The 13,439-nt window shown below is 42.1% G+C and overlaps 1 protein-coding gene across 1 annotated transcript in view; it reads left to right on the top strand.

Moving 5' to 3' along the window:
* The window catches only part of HEATR4 (HEAT repeat containing 4), a 390,162-nt gene that overhangs the window by 75,237 nt on the left and 301,486 nt on the right, over window positions 1-13,439 (top strand). The window lies entirely within an intron of this gene.

The following is a 13,439-nucleotide window of genomic DNA, read 5'->3' as shown; positions in this document are numbered from 1 at the left end:
TCTCCAATGGTGGTATTAGTGTAGAATTAGCCTATTATCTAATGTGTAATATACTACATTTCCCATCTTTTTGCCCCTTTTTTTAGATTGGACCCATTAAATAATTTACTGGGGTAAAATTGCTGTTCAATGTTCATGAACATTGTTCCCTGATAAATAATATGCAATACCGGCACACTGGCCATACCTCTCAGCAGTACACATTTTCGCAAAATGTCCAGATTTTTGCCTCATAGTTTCTCATAAAATTGTAGTTTTCTGGCAAATCATTGAGGACTGAAGTCAGAAAATAATGGCACACATTTGAGTTTCAGACTTCATATCCTTCAGAAAATTCATGCTAACGCATAACTTGTTATTCTATCAACTTTCTAAGTTTGTAAGAGCAATATTTAAAAAGTGTCTGTGTTTTTAAGCCTTTGTCCCCCCATTATTTATGCCTTTGTCCAGATTTCTTGGTCTAACAGGTTGAAAGGTATGTGCCATAAACTTCACTAGGCATCTGGTTAGATGTTGAGGTAATCCTGTGACACTGATTCTTAATTCATTGCCACATCACACTTACAGTTCTGCACACCAGTCTGTTGTGCAGAGTCTGTGAAGACGTCAAGGCTGGAAACTAACTCATTCTTCAAATATGGTATATTAACAGTCACTATCCCAAACTCTTGATATCAAGATTCATTTAACCAGTTTTTTCAGTGACCATTGTCATTGCTGATCTAGGTATCCACTGATAAGAACGTGACCTGTAAGGAATCCTTGAATTAGTTCCTTGAAAGTTGACCTGTTTTGTTAATGATAATCACTGGAATCCATTTGGACCTCCTCTAGTGATATCTGTCCTAAAGATGTACTGAATATTTTTCATTAAAAGACATGTCCTTGCATGATTCTCTTGCTGGAATTGTTGCAAGTATTGCTTCTTTCAAACAATCCCAATCAGGCCCAATTTCCTTAAGTCAAATCTAGTTTTAATATGTCTATCAATAACTGTTTTGTGGATGTCTGCCCTATATTATAACTCTGAATTGTCCTGTATTGGTACAGAAAAAGCAACATTGTATTTTAATTTTCCAACATAGTTTTTGATAATTGTTTAATACCTGTTTTAAAGGTTTGTACAGCTCTTTCAGCTGAACCATTCATGGCTGATTGCCCAAGTATATTAATAAAATAATTTATTCCATTTTTATTAACAAAACCACAAAATTCTTGCGACATAAACTGAACTACTAACAATATGTTCAAGCAAATCATACACAGAAAAAGGCTCATATGAATAATAATAATGGCCTGGGATATGATTTTGGCCATACAAAATAACATCCAGCCATTTTGAATACACATCCACCACTGTCAGGAATAAATGATTCATCACTGATCTTGTGGAATCAATGTGTTATCTTTTCCAGCATCCACCAGGACATTCTCCTGGGCATATTAGGTTCATAGGTTCATAGGTTTATACTAGGCTATCTGCCCTAAGGCATTTATAAGCCTAGCCCAAATTTTTGTGGCTTACGCCACCCCTTATATGAAAAAATACTGTGCCCATTAGTTTGTTGTGCCTCTGTCCAGCAGTGACACAGATATGATTCCCGGGGTAAACCTACGATCTCCCATCCACAGGTCTAGATTTCTCTTGAACAGAGTCAGCGAGGTGCTCTGCCTCACATGGACTGGGATTTTATTCCACAGCATAGGGAGTCTCTGAGTGATAAATCTATCCCTCCAGCACATCCTATTTATATCCGTGCTAAGGTTTAAGTCGCTTGCTCTAGTGGTTTTGGTGGATTTGGATTTTTGAGGTGGAGCATGTCCATTAATTCCGGGTTGGACATGGCCTTGTATGTCAGGCACATGTCACCTCTGAGCAGACGGTATGCAACTGAATAGAGCTGGAGTTTCTTCAATCTGGCAGCATATGACAGATTTTGGAGTCCCTTTATCCTTTTGGTGAGGAACTTTTGGGGTCTCTCCAATTGCTGCAGATGTCGGGTGAGATACATCCCGAATGGGGCATTGTACTCGATCATTGGTCTGATAAGTGAAGAGTACAGGGGAACAATGACCTCACTAGATCTGGATGTGAATCCCTTCATGATCAGGTGGGCAATGTAGAAGGTCTTTCTAACCACTTTAGCAATGTGAGTGTCAAAAGAAAGGCCACTGTCAACCTGGGTCCCCAGGTCCCTGATAACCTCTTCTGTGCTTAGTGGATTGCCACCTATATGGTAGCTTGGGGTTACCTTGTTTTTCCCGAAGGGTATGACCATACATTTTTTGGCGTTTCACTTCAGGCCATGGCTCTGGCACCAGCTATCTGTTTCCGTGAGTCCCTTCTGAAGGATATCCGTGTCCGATGCACTTTCCACTATGGCGCCCAGTTTGCAGTCGTCTGCAAACTTTGTCAGCCAAAGTCCTCCCATGTTGGCCTGTACTTCTGAGAAGTAGATACCAAACAATAGGGGGCCAAGGACCGAGCCCTGTGGGACACCACTTGTGACCGGCTTGGAGTCTGACACAGCGCCAGCAACTCTAACCCTGTGGGTTCTGTCCTTAAGCCAGTTTGCAACCCATCTTGTGACATATGGGTTTACATTTAAGCTGGTAAGTTTTTCTACAATACCCGAGTGGGGTATTGTGTCGAAAGCCTTTGCAAGGTCAAGGTAGGCTGTATGGACTGCCTTTCCCTCATCAATGGCCTTGGTGACTGTTTCAAGAAGTCGACCAAGTTCAAAAGGCATGATCTTCCCTTGACAAAGCCAAACTGGGTCGGGTCCAATGTCTGCAAGTCCCTATATCTTTGTTTATGAGCTCCATTATGATCCTCTCCATAGCTTTGCAGACTAGACTTGTTAAGCTTATGGGGCGGTAATTACCAGGGTCCGTAGAGGCGCCGCCTTTGTGGAGTGGGACCACATTTGCCGTACGCCACTCCTTGGGCACGTATCCTGTGGTAAGGCTGAGATTAAACAGCTGCCTTATGTGCGGGTTTAATTCCTCATTTAGCTCGTGTAGCACACAGCCGGGGACACCATCCGGTCCCATTGATGCTGTGTTTTTAGCTTTAGAGAGAGCAGCTTTCACCTGTGCATTTGAGATGTCCGGGAGGCTACACTCGGCTGGGATAGTTATCTCTCCTTTAGGGGAGAGGGGTGAAGTTTGCACTGAACCTGTCTGCCAGTATGTTGGCAATGTCTGTGGGTTCAGTGATTTTTGTATCATTTTGGACTAATTCTGAGCATATCTGGGAGTTTCCACCCAGGTTCCTAACATAGCTGAAAAAGGCCTTATGATTGTCCTTTGAATCCATGGCAATTTTTCTCTCAAAATTGGCCTTAGTTGATTTTATGAGTGCTCGTATTTTTTTACTAATAATGATCAGAGGTGACTTCCCTTTTATGGATTTTGTTCTATCATGTAATAGCTTTCTCCTCTTATTGTAAAGTTTGTTAATGGCTGGGGTCCACCAGACTGGATGTTTGCCCTTTGTGGAAAGAGTCTTGGTTTTATTTGGGATTGCCTGATCCATGCAGTCCTGGAGGTGTTCATAGAAGACATTTGTAAGGGCTTCCGCAGCTTGGGTTGTGGTTTCCTCTGGCTCAGGGGCCTTGAAGGATACCACACCAGTCTTGAGTAGTGTGAAGTTTGCTTTAGAGAAGTTCTTCACTATGGTCTTTTTTGCATATTGATGCATCTTATGATTCATCTGAAATGGCATACATACTTAAATGTTTATTTTTTATCTCTTCATCTAGCTTTTCCTACCAGACTAATCTTTTAGCTATTGTTTTTATTCCAATCTTGCTGGATTGACTTGTAAGGATTTTCTCCAGTACAAGTCTCCCAGCTTCTGTAGAACAAGTACTCAGGTACCTGCTGAGACATAATACTTTTTACTGAACATTTGAATTGTTTCCGTATCAAACATTTTCAAAGTCTCATCAACATTAGTTGATGTTGGTCAGTCGTCCATTATAAAACTTAACACTCATGACAACTCTTGGTCCTGTTTACTCATGTTATGAAATTTTAGTTTTACAGAATGTCTAGAATGTGCTCTTATAGGTTCATAGGTTCATACTAGGCTATCTGCCCTAGGACATTTATAAGCCTAGCCAGAGTGTGTTTGGCTTTCGCCACCCATTTTAAATTAATTTTGCTATGCCCTTTTTCGAGGTTAGTATACTGTGCCTCTGTCTAATAGTGACACAGAAGTGATACCCGAGGTAAACCTACAATCTCCACTCATCAAGATTCCTCTTGTAGAGAGTCAATGAGAGACTCTGCCTAACCTGGACTGGGATTTTATTCCAGAGTGAAGGGAGCCTCTGGGTTATGAATCTGTCCCTCCAGCATGTCCTATTTATTTCAGTGCTGAGGTTCAAGTCTCTCGAGCGCGTTGCTCGATGGGATTTGGATTTTCTGAGATGCAGCATGTCCATTAATTCCGGGTTGGACATGGCTTTATACGTCAGGCACAGATTGCCTCTGAGCAGGCGGTATGCCACTGAGTAGAACTGGAGTTTCTTTAACCGGGCAGCATATGGCATCTGTTTGAACCCTTTGATCCTCTTGGTGAGGTACTTTTGGGGTCTTTCCAGTTGCTGCAGGTGTCTGGTAAGGTACATCCCAAAAGGGGCATTGTACTCAATTATGGGCCTGATGAGGGATGAGTAAAGAGGCACGATGACCTCCCCTGATCTAGATGTGAATCCCTTCATGATTAGGTGGGCTATATAAAATGTTTTTCTAACCACTTTGGCCACGTGGTTGTCAAATGAGAGATTGCTATCAACTTGGGTCCCCAGGTCCCTAATTACTTCTTCCGTTCTTAATGGATTACCACCTATGTGGTAATTTGTGGGCACTTTGTTTTTGCCAAAGGGGATGACTATACACTTTTTGACGTTTAGCTTGAGGCCATGGCTCTGGCACCAGTTGTCTGTTTCTATGAGGCCCTTTTGGAGGATGCTTGTGTCGGTTGGAGAGTCGATTATGGCACCTAGTTTACAGTCATCTGCGAACTTGGTCAGCCACAGTCCTTCCGTGTTGGCCTGTACCTCTGAGAAATATATACCAAACAAGAGAGGTCCCAGGACTGAGCCTTGTGGGATGCCACTTGTAACTGGTTTGGAGTCTGACATGGCTCCAGCAATTCTAACCATGTGGGTTCTGTCCTTGAGCCAGTTTGCAACCCATCTAGTGACATAGGGGTTTATATTTAAGCTGGTGAGCTTATCTATAATGCCCGAGTGGGGTATTGTATCGAAGGCTTTTGCGAGGTCCAGGTAGGCTGTGTGGACCACCTTCCCCTCGTCAATGGCCTTGGTGACTGTTTCAAAGAAATTGACCAGGTTTAAGAGGCAGGATCTGCCCTTAACAAAGCTGAACTGGGTAGGATCCAGTGTCTGTAGGTCCCCAATATCTTTATTTATGAGGTCCATGATGATCCTTTCCATAGCTTTGCAGACCAAGCTAGTCAGGCTTATGGGGCGATAGTTTCCAGGATCCGTTGAGGCACCACCTTTGTGGAGAGGGACCACTGTTACTGTACACCACTCTTTGGGTACATATCCTGTAGTATGGCTGAGACTGAACAGTAGTTTTATGTTTGGGTTTAGCTCTTCTTGGAGTTCATGTAGGAGGCAGCCCGGGACACCGTCTGGTCCCATTGATGCTGTGTTTTTTGCTTTGGAGAGGGCGGCTCTTACCTGAGCATCTGAGATGTCAGGGGGGCAGCACTCTGCTGGGATAGATATTTGCCCTTTTGGTTGGGAGGGGAGGGAGAAGTTTGTGCTGAACCTGTCAGCTAGGATGTTGACAATGTCTGTGGGTTCGGTGTATTTTTTGTCATTTTGGACTAATTCTGAGCATATCTGGGAATTCCCACCCAGGTTCCTAACATAACTAAAGAAAGCCTTGTGATTATCCTTAGTGTCCTGTAAAAATTTTCTCTCTAGGCTGGCCTTAGATGATTTTATGAGTGCCCGTAGTTTTTTGCTAATACTGATCAGAGATGCCTTCCCTTTTTGGGATTTTGCTCTATCACGTAGTAGCTTCCTCCTTCTATTGTATAGTTTGTTTATGGCTGGGGTCCACCAGACAGGACGTCTGCCTTTGAAGGATTGGGTCTTGGTTTTATTTGGGATTGCAGGATCCATGCATTCCTGAAGGTGTTCTTAGAATGCGTTTATAAAGGATTCTGCGGTCTGGGCCATATTTTCCACAGGCCCGGGGGCTTTGAAGGATTCCACCTCGGTTTTGAGGAGTGTGAAATTTGCTTTGGAGAAGTTTTTCACTGTGGATTTCTGGGCAGAGGGTGGGGTGGGTTTGTGAATATCCAGTGAGATTAGTTTATGGTCTGATCTTACCAGTGAGGGATACACTTCTGGTCTGGAGCATAGAGTCCCCATGTTGGTGATGATCAGGTCCAGTATGTTTTCCCCTCTTGTGGGAGTGGTAACAAGTTGTTCCATAGCATTTGAGTTTATAAATTCTAGGAACCTTTGGGCTAGGGTGTTGGAGCTAGAGTAATGCTCCCAGTCTATGTTTGGGTAGTTGAAGTCGCCCAATATAATGGTGTTTGGAGAGACCTTCATATTTTCCAGTGTTCTCAGGAAGGCCGAGTGTGGTTCCTGGGTTTGGGAGGGTGGTCTGTAGCAGGCTATAAACTGGAAGGCAGTTTTACCCACTGTTAGTTGCACATGGATAGTCTCTGATGCTTCGTGCTGTGCCACCAACCTGGAGGTATGGGTATCTTTGACAAATATTGATACTCCCCCTCCTTTTGTGGTTTGGTCCAAGTTTTGGGACCGAAAAGCATGGGATGAGGTATAACCTGGTAGTGCTGGGGTGCTCTCAGGAGCCTTGAACCAGGTTTCTGTTACAGCACAGATATCGATGTTCTGCATGCTAAGGAGAGTTTCAAGTGTGTGCATCTTGAGGTTTAGACTTCTGGCATTGAGTAGCATTGCTCTTAGTTTCTTATCCCTTGTGATACCTATGGAGGTGGGTTTGTCTTTTGAGCCTTGCCTAAAAAAGGCACTATGGGGGTAGCAAGAGCCTTTGCCAATATCCGAAAGCCCAGGGGTGACAGGTGCAAGCCATCCCTAGCGAAGCATCGTGGCTTGTCGAACATGTCATCCCAGGCTGACAGGCATTGGATCCCCTTTGAATGACACCAGTACTTAAGCCAATTGTTGAAATTGTTCATCTTGTCTTCATATTGTGGCATCATTCTTGGTGAGGGTAAGATGCTACTCAAGGTCAGGGTCATACCGGCCTGGGCTACATGCTCAGAGAGCTCCTCTATGTCTCTTTTCATGTAGTCCAGGGAGGTACATCTCAGGTCATTCACACCAGCATGGACAATGACTGAGTCATATTTGTACTTGCCTTGGAGTGACCTGATTGCTTGTGTTATGTGGCAGATCCTAGTGCCCGACAGGCAGCTCACCATGACCTTCTCCTTGTTCAGCCTGGTGAGCGGAACGTCAGTGTGCCTGACGATAGAGTCACCTATTACAAGTGTATCAGGTGTGTTGTTTAGCCTTAAGGGCTGTGACTGTTCGGCACACTGGCTTTGTGAGCTATGTGTTGCACGTGTTTTGTTTTGGGGTAGCGGTTGCTTGGGTGTCTGCTTTGGAGGTCTCTGCTGCTTAGGCAGATTTTTATTTAGAGCCTCCGAGTATGTTTTTGTGTGTTTATGTGTTTGGTTTGCTGTCATGGTAGGTCTGTGAGACTGGAATTGTAGTGAGTGTGGTTTCCTTCTCCTCCTGACTGGTTACGCCAGTACTGAGTTGAGAGAGCTTAGCCTCCAGTTTGGCTATATGGTTGCATCTCTCACATGTGTTGGAATTTGTTGGGAGGAGGAGAGGGTTGTCTGTGTACATGAGGCAGTTGTAACATTGCCTCAAGATTCCCAGATTCACCAGCTGGACCGGAGAGGAGATTGACAACTGACCTTTGGACTTGCTAGAATAGTGTTGGGAATTCCTTTATAATTGAAAAAAGGGCCAATGGGGAACAAGGTACTCAAGGGGAATTTGTGAGGGTGTAGTGCTTTTAATTTTTTAGTGCTGAGTCTGCTGACTTATATAATTGCTTTAGTGAGCAAGTGCCAGGTAACTTAAAAACAATGTGTTACAGGTAACTTAAATGCAAAAACGACAAACAGTAACAAGGAAATAAGTACAGTAAGCAATGCAGATATCACTAGGGATCCACAGAAGCACTGAATAGCTGCGTTTTAGGTGGAATTAGCGTTTCAGGGAATAACAAGCAAACAACAACAAGCATACAAACAAAGCTAGATTCAGCAGGCCTGGATCTAGTCTATGCTACAGCAAACAAGGTGTACCAATTTCAGTAAGAAACAGTTCAAATATGCAGGCACTATAAGCCTTTAACCAGAAATTCCCAGCTCAGAAGGGCAGAGTCCAGCCTCTCCTCCCACAAGAGTGCAGACCGCGAACCTTCTTAATGTAAAATAACTGGCCTGAAGCCCAAGTGCTTAAACCAGAACTAATACACTTTTAGAATAACAGACACTGAGCCTTCAATCAGCAGTTCCCAACTTAGAAGGATGTAAGCTACCTGTCCTGCCACCACAGTGCAGGCCACAAACCTTCCTAATGTAAAACAACTGGTCTGAAGCCCAAGTGCTTAATCCAAAAGACTTAGAATGATAGCTACACTTTAATCAAGTTACTACCAAGCAGTAATAAATACAATTGAATACTTTAAAGAATGCCTGGATTAGTGCTCAAGTTATACAAACAAAGCTAGATTCAGCAGGCCTGGATCTAGTCTATGCTACAGCAAACAAGGTGTACCAATTTCAGTAAGAAGCAGTTCAAATATGCAGGCACTATAAGCCTTTAACCAGAAATTCCCAGCTCAGAAGGGCAGAGTCCAGCCTCTCCTCCCACAAGAGTGCAGACCACAGACCCTCTTAATGTAAAATAACTGGCCTGAAGTCCAAGTGTTTAAACCAGAATTAATACATTTTTAGAATAACAGACACTGAGCCCTCAATCAGCAGTTCCCAACTTAGAAGGATGTAAGCTACCTGTTCTGCCACTACAGTGCAGACCACAAACCTTCTTAATGTAAAACAACTGGTCTGAAGCCCAAGTGCTTAAACTAAAAGGCTTAGAATGAGTTACACCAAGCAGTAATAAATACAATTGAGTACTTTTAAGATGATGCAAAAGCAAAATAAAGTAGGAAGAAACACAAAAGCAGATAATTTTTTTTTTTTTTTTTTTTGAGTGAACAAATGAGATGGGCCCAGGAGGAGTATCCAAGTGCAAATTTACAAGAGGGGCGGGCAGTTTCAAAGCCACCAAGATTAACACCAAAACAAAAACAGGGATGGTGGGTGGAGACCTACTGAAAAAACAGAGTCACAACTTCCAGCTAGATATTGCTCAATGCAACACAAACAACTTAATTTAAATCATGTATTATTTGAAAAAAGTGCAGATAAAAATTTACTTAACTTCACTTATGCGTTCAGTTGATTGCATGCAGGTCTTAGCTGGCCAAAGCTCACAGTTTAAACAGAAAATAATTCACTGTACCACTTATATAAGACAGAAACTGAATAACAATGACGTAAACTACCCCCACTTATCACTGGCTATGCAGGTTTTTTAACAAGCCTTAACTGAAAAAACAGAGTCACAACTTCCAACTAGATATTGCTCATTGCAACACAAACAACTTTATTTAAATCGTGTATTATTTGAAAAAAGTGCAGATAAAAATTTACTTAACTTCACTTATGCGTTCAGTTGATTGCATGCAGGTCTTAGCTGGCCAAAGCTCACAGTTTAAGCAGAAATCAGATCATTCAAATATTCTCTGATTTCCTTCTGTAGCTTTATCTGAAAGTTCAGATAACAAAACTGTTAAGAAACCATCAGCGAGTCTGTGACTCTTGAAAACTTTGCAGTCTAATACTCATAGACTGATATTATAGCCTATCTCTTGCTGCATTTATTGTAGGGAGACTCTTATGCTCACTGATCTATGTTAGTAATGGTTTATGGAGTAGCGGTCTTGAATTTTGTACTCCAGACGTATTGGTGGAATTTCTTTACCCTGGAAATTGAAACAAGTTCTTTGTCAATGAGACTACTTTCAGCAGAAGAAACAGTTCGTAATGCATAAACAATTGACCATTCTTCATCTGAAGGTGTGACATATTGAATCATTGTACCAATGCTGTGACCTGAGGCACCACAAGCAAGTAATGCTGGTAATTTTTTTCATAGAGCACTACACGTCATCATCTATATTATCTCAAATTTTGCTGAAGTAATTTCCTCTGCAGTGGCACATTTTCTTTCAGAAATCTATACAGTTGTGTTAACACTATGCTATGGTTTGGTACTAACTTCTCTTAGCAATTAATCAAGCCAGGAAACACCTTCAACTCATTTACATATGTGGGTGGGGTCCTTACAACTAGCTTTCACCTACTCCAAAAAACATGGAAGGAAATATTAAAGATTCAAAAAAGATTTAGAGTGGTGGGGAAGGGGTACAATAAATCAACAAAATAGGAAAGAGATGTGATTAAGAAAAGGGAATAGGGATAATGAAGTAATGGTAGATGGTAGAAATGTTATATTTTTGGACAGTGAGGAAATGAATACAGGAAGAATATGTAGTTATTTATTTATTTTATTTATTGCATTTGTTTACTGGGAAAGTCCACTGGGCCTAAAAGAGTCAATTTTCGGTGGAGGCCCCGGGAGAAAAGCTCCAACAAGAACATAGATGCAGAAAAAAAATTAAATATTAATTGGTACAGAAGTAGAAACAGTGCTACACACTGTGGTTACAGTAATATATACAGAAAATATTCAAAAGTCAGGAATTTAGTTGGCTTGATTACAGTAATATATACAGAATATATGCATAAAAGCAGGAATTTAGTTGGTTGCCAGATGAATTCAGAGTGGTAAAAGTGGAGATAAATTAATCAGTATCAACAAGTGATGAAAGAAAAAAAAATAAGAAATATGGAGAAAGTATCATCAGTCACTAGTAGTAAAAAGCATAGAAATTTAGTTATAATATAAGGAGAAGGAAGAGGTTAGGTTATAGAGCCGGTACATAGCCAGGAAGAGTTCAGATGATTTTTCAGTATTTGTTTGAAGGTGGTGGTGTTGCCCTTGTTTCTTATAAAAGGAGAATTGAGAAAATGAACAGTCAACATTTTTGAGACTTCAATTTTAGATGTGAAAAAGATGACAGTACACTGAGTATCAATTTGAAGGAGCAAGTTGTTCTTCAGATAAAATAAATAAATGAGAGAAATACAGATAATATGCGCAAACAATTGAGACTTATCCAGGAAAAGCGGGAAGATGTATGTGAAGGAAAATAAGTTTTGCATAAGTATGGCTTACAGAACATACCACCAGTGGGAATAAACCGCCAAATGAAACCATGATATTACCATATACTAAATAAAAAGAAATCTTTTAAGCAGAATTTAGCAAGGATAAAGATGATCAAAAATGATATACTTGTAGATATGTCTGTAGACGTGTAATTTATAAAATATGGTTCTTAAAAAGTGTTCACTACAGAAAGTAACATGAGATTTGCCTGATTTCAGAATCTAATACAGTTAAATTATTATTGGGTAATATGGTAGGAACATTGGATGTAGTAAATGTTAAAAAGTATGGTTTGTAAGACAGGTTGGATCTTGGTATTTGCCTTGCATAGCTTGACAAATTATGTGGCAAAGTATAGTTAAACTTTGATACATCTTGGAAATTTTAAAACAGAGGGGTAGCTAGAAGTCTCCAAACCCTTCCTCTGAGGAATTTGCTTACCTGTAGGCTTTCGGCACCCACCCATCTACCTCTTGGGTGACTCCGCCTGCTGATGAATTCATTCAGTTGATTTCACAGCGGGCCTGGAAGGCTCCAGACACCATCGAGCCCATCCCCAAAAGACCTCATAAGATACTACCCCCCCCCAAGATAAACAGTTTTGGGACAAGGGGTTACCTGTAGATGCTATGGTCATAGTGGCCACCACTAAAAAGGAACTTGCTGCTGAGAGTTCCTCTGTCCATCTGCCCAACAGAGAGTCTCAGGCTATGGACAGATTTGGGAAGTGGGTCTACACTTCATCGACCTTCGCCATAAGGTCCTTGAATTTTTTGGCACATTTCACCAGACTCCAATGGGATCTAATTAAGGAGTTGGCAGACACCCTGGTGGGAGCTGTAGCTGAGGGAGTCCAAAGGAAAGTGGCTTCCCAGTTGTCTACTCTGGAGTCTGTGTCCAATTCGCCTACACAGCCTAAGGGATATCTAGAGCAGTGGGTACAGGGGTAGCCATAAGAAGACATGCCTGGATGTGCCTGGGTGATTTTGCAGAACTATTTAAGTCTTCTTTCATCAATGCTCCCTTTGACAGAACATCCTTGTTTGGCCCAAAAGTGAAAGAGACTTTATCCAGGTGTGAGAAGGATGGTAAGACCCTTTCTGCTGTGGGCATGTTTTTCCACCCCCCAAATGTCATTTTCTAGGAAACAGAGGAGTAGTGGAAAAATGTGATTCAGGAAATCCCAAGGGCTTTTCCAAGACACTTGTGGAGGGAATTCCCCCAGGGGAGGGGGAGGGACCAAAATGTAAGATGCCATCCTCATGGCAGAGGTGGTCTGCAAAACCAGGGCTTCAGGGATTCCTTCCTAGGCAAGCTCCTTCAGCATTCCTGAAGGGAAGCCTGGTTGTCTTCCTCTGGAGGCAGTCAGGGAACACTTATTCTGCACCTAAATGCCTGGCTAAACTTAAATGATTCCTGGGTGCAATGGATCCTATCCAGAGGCTATATCATTCCCTTTTCTCAACCTCCTCCTGTTCACATGGAAATCCGTGATGGCCCACTCAATCAGAGGGATTCAGCAGTGCAAGAAATCCAGAAAATGCTGGGCAAACAAGTCATCCAACAAGTTCTGTCAGACCAAGAAGTATGCAGAACCTACTCAAGATTCTTTTTAGTGCCAAAAAAGACATGGGACTGAAGGCCAGTTTTGGATCTCAGTGTAATGAACAAATCTGTTCAGCAAACAAAGTTCTGGATGGTCATGGTACAGTCTATTCTCCCCTTTCTGAAAAAGGATGACTGGATGTGCTCAATAGACCTTCAGGATGCGTATTACCATATAAAAATGGACAACTGCTCCAGAAAGTTCCTCTGCTTCTGGCTGGGAGCCAGTTACTGCAAATTCAGAGTACTGCCCTTTGGACCCACCACAACCCCCAGGGTGTTCACCAAATGCATGGCAGTAGTAGCAGCTCACTTGAGACTGCAAGGATTCCGAGTGTTTCCGTACTTGGACCACTGGCTCATAACCGCTTCGACCAAGCATCAGTTAATAGTAGCCAAAGACTACAC

This window comes from Protopterus annectens, chromosome 6.part0 (assembly GCF_019279795.1).
Source record: "Protopterus annectens isolate FY-2018-M chromosome 6.part0, PAN1.0, whole genome shotgun sequence".
Taxonomy (NCBI): domain Eukaryota; kingdom Metazoa; phylum Chordata; order Ceratodontiformes; family Protopteridae; genus Protopterus; species Protopterus annectens.
Note: the sequence above shows the minus strand (reverse complement) of the source record. Positions and strands in the feature narration are given on the sequence as shown.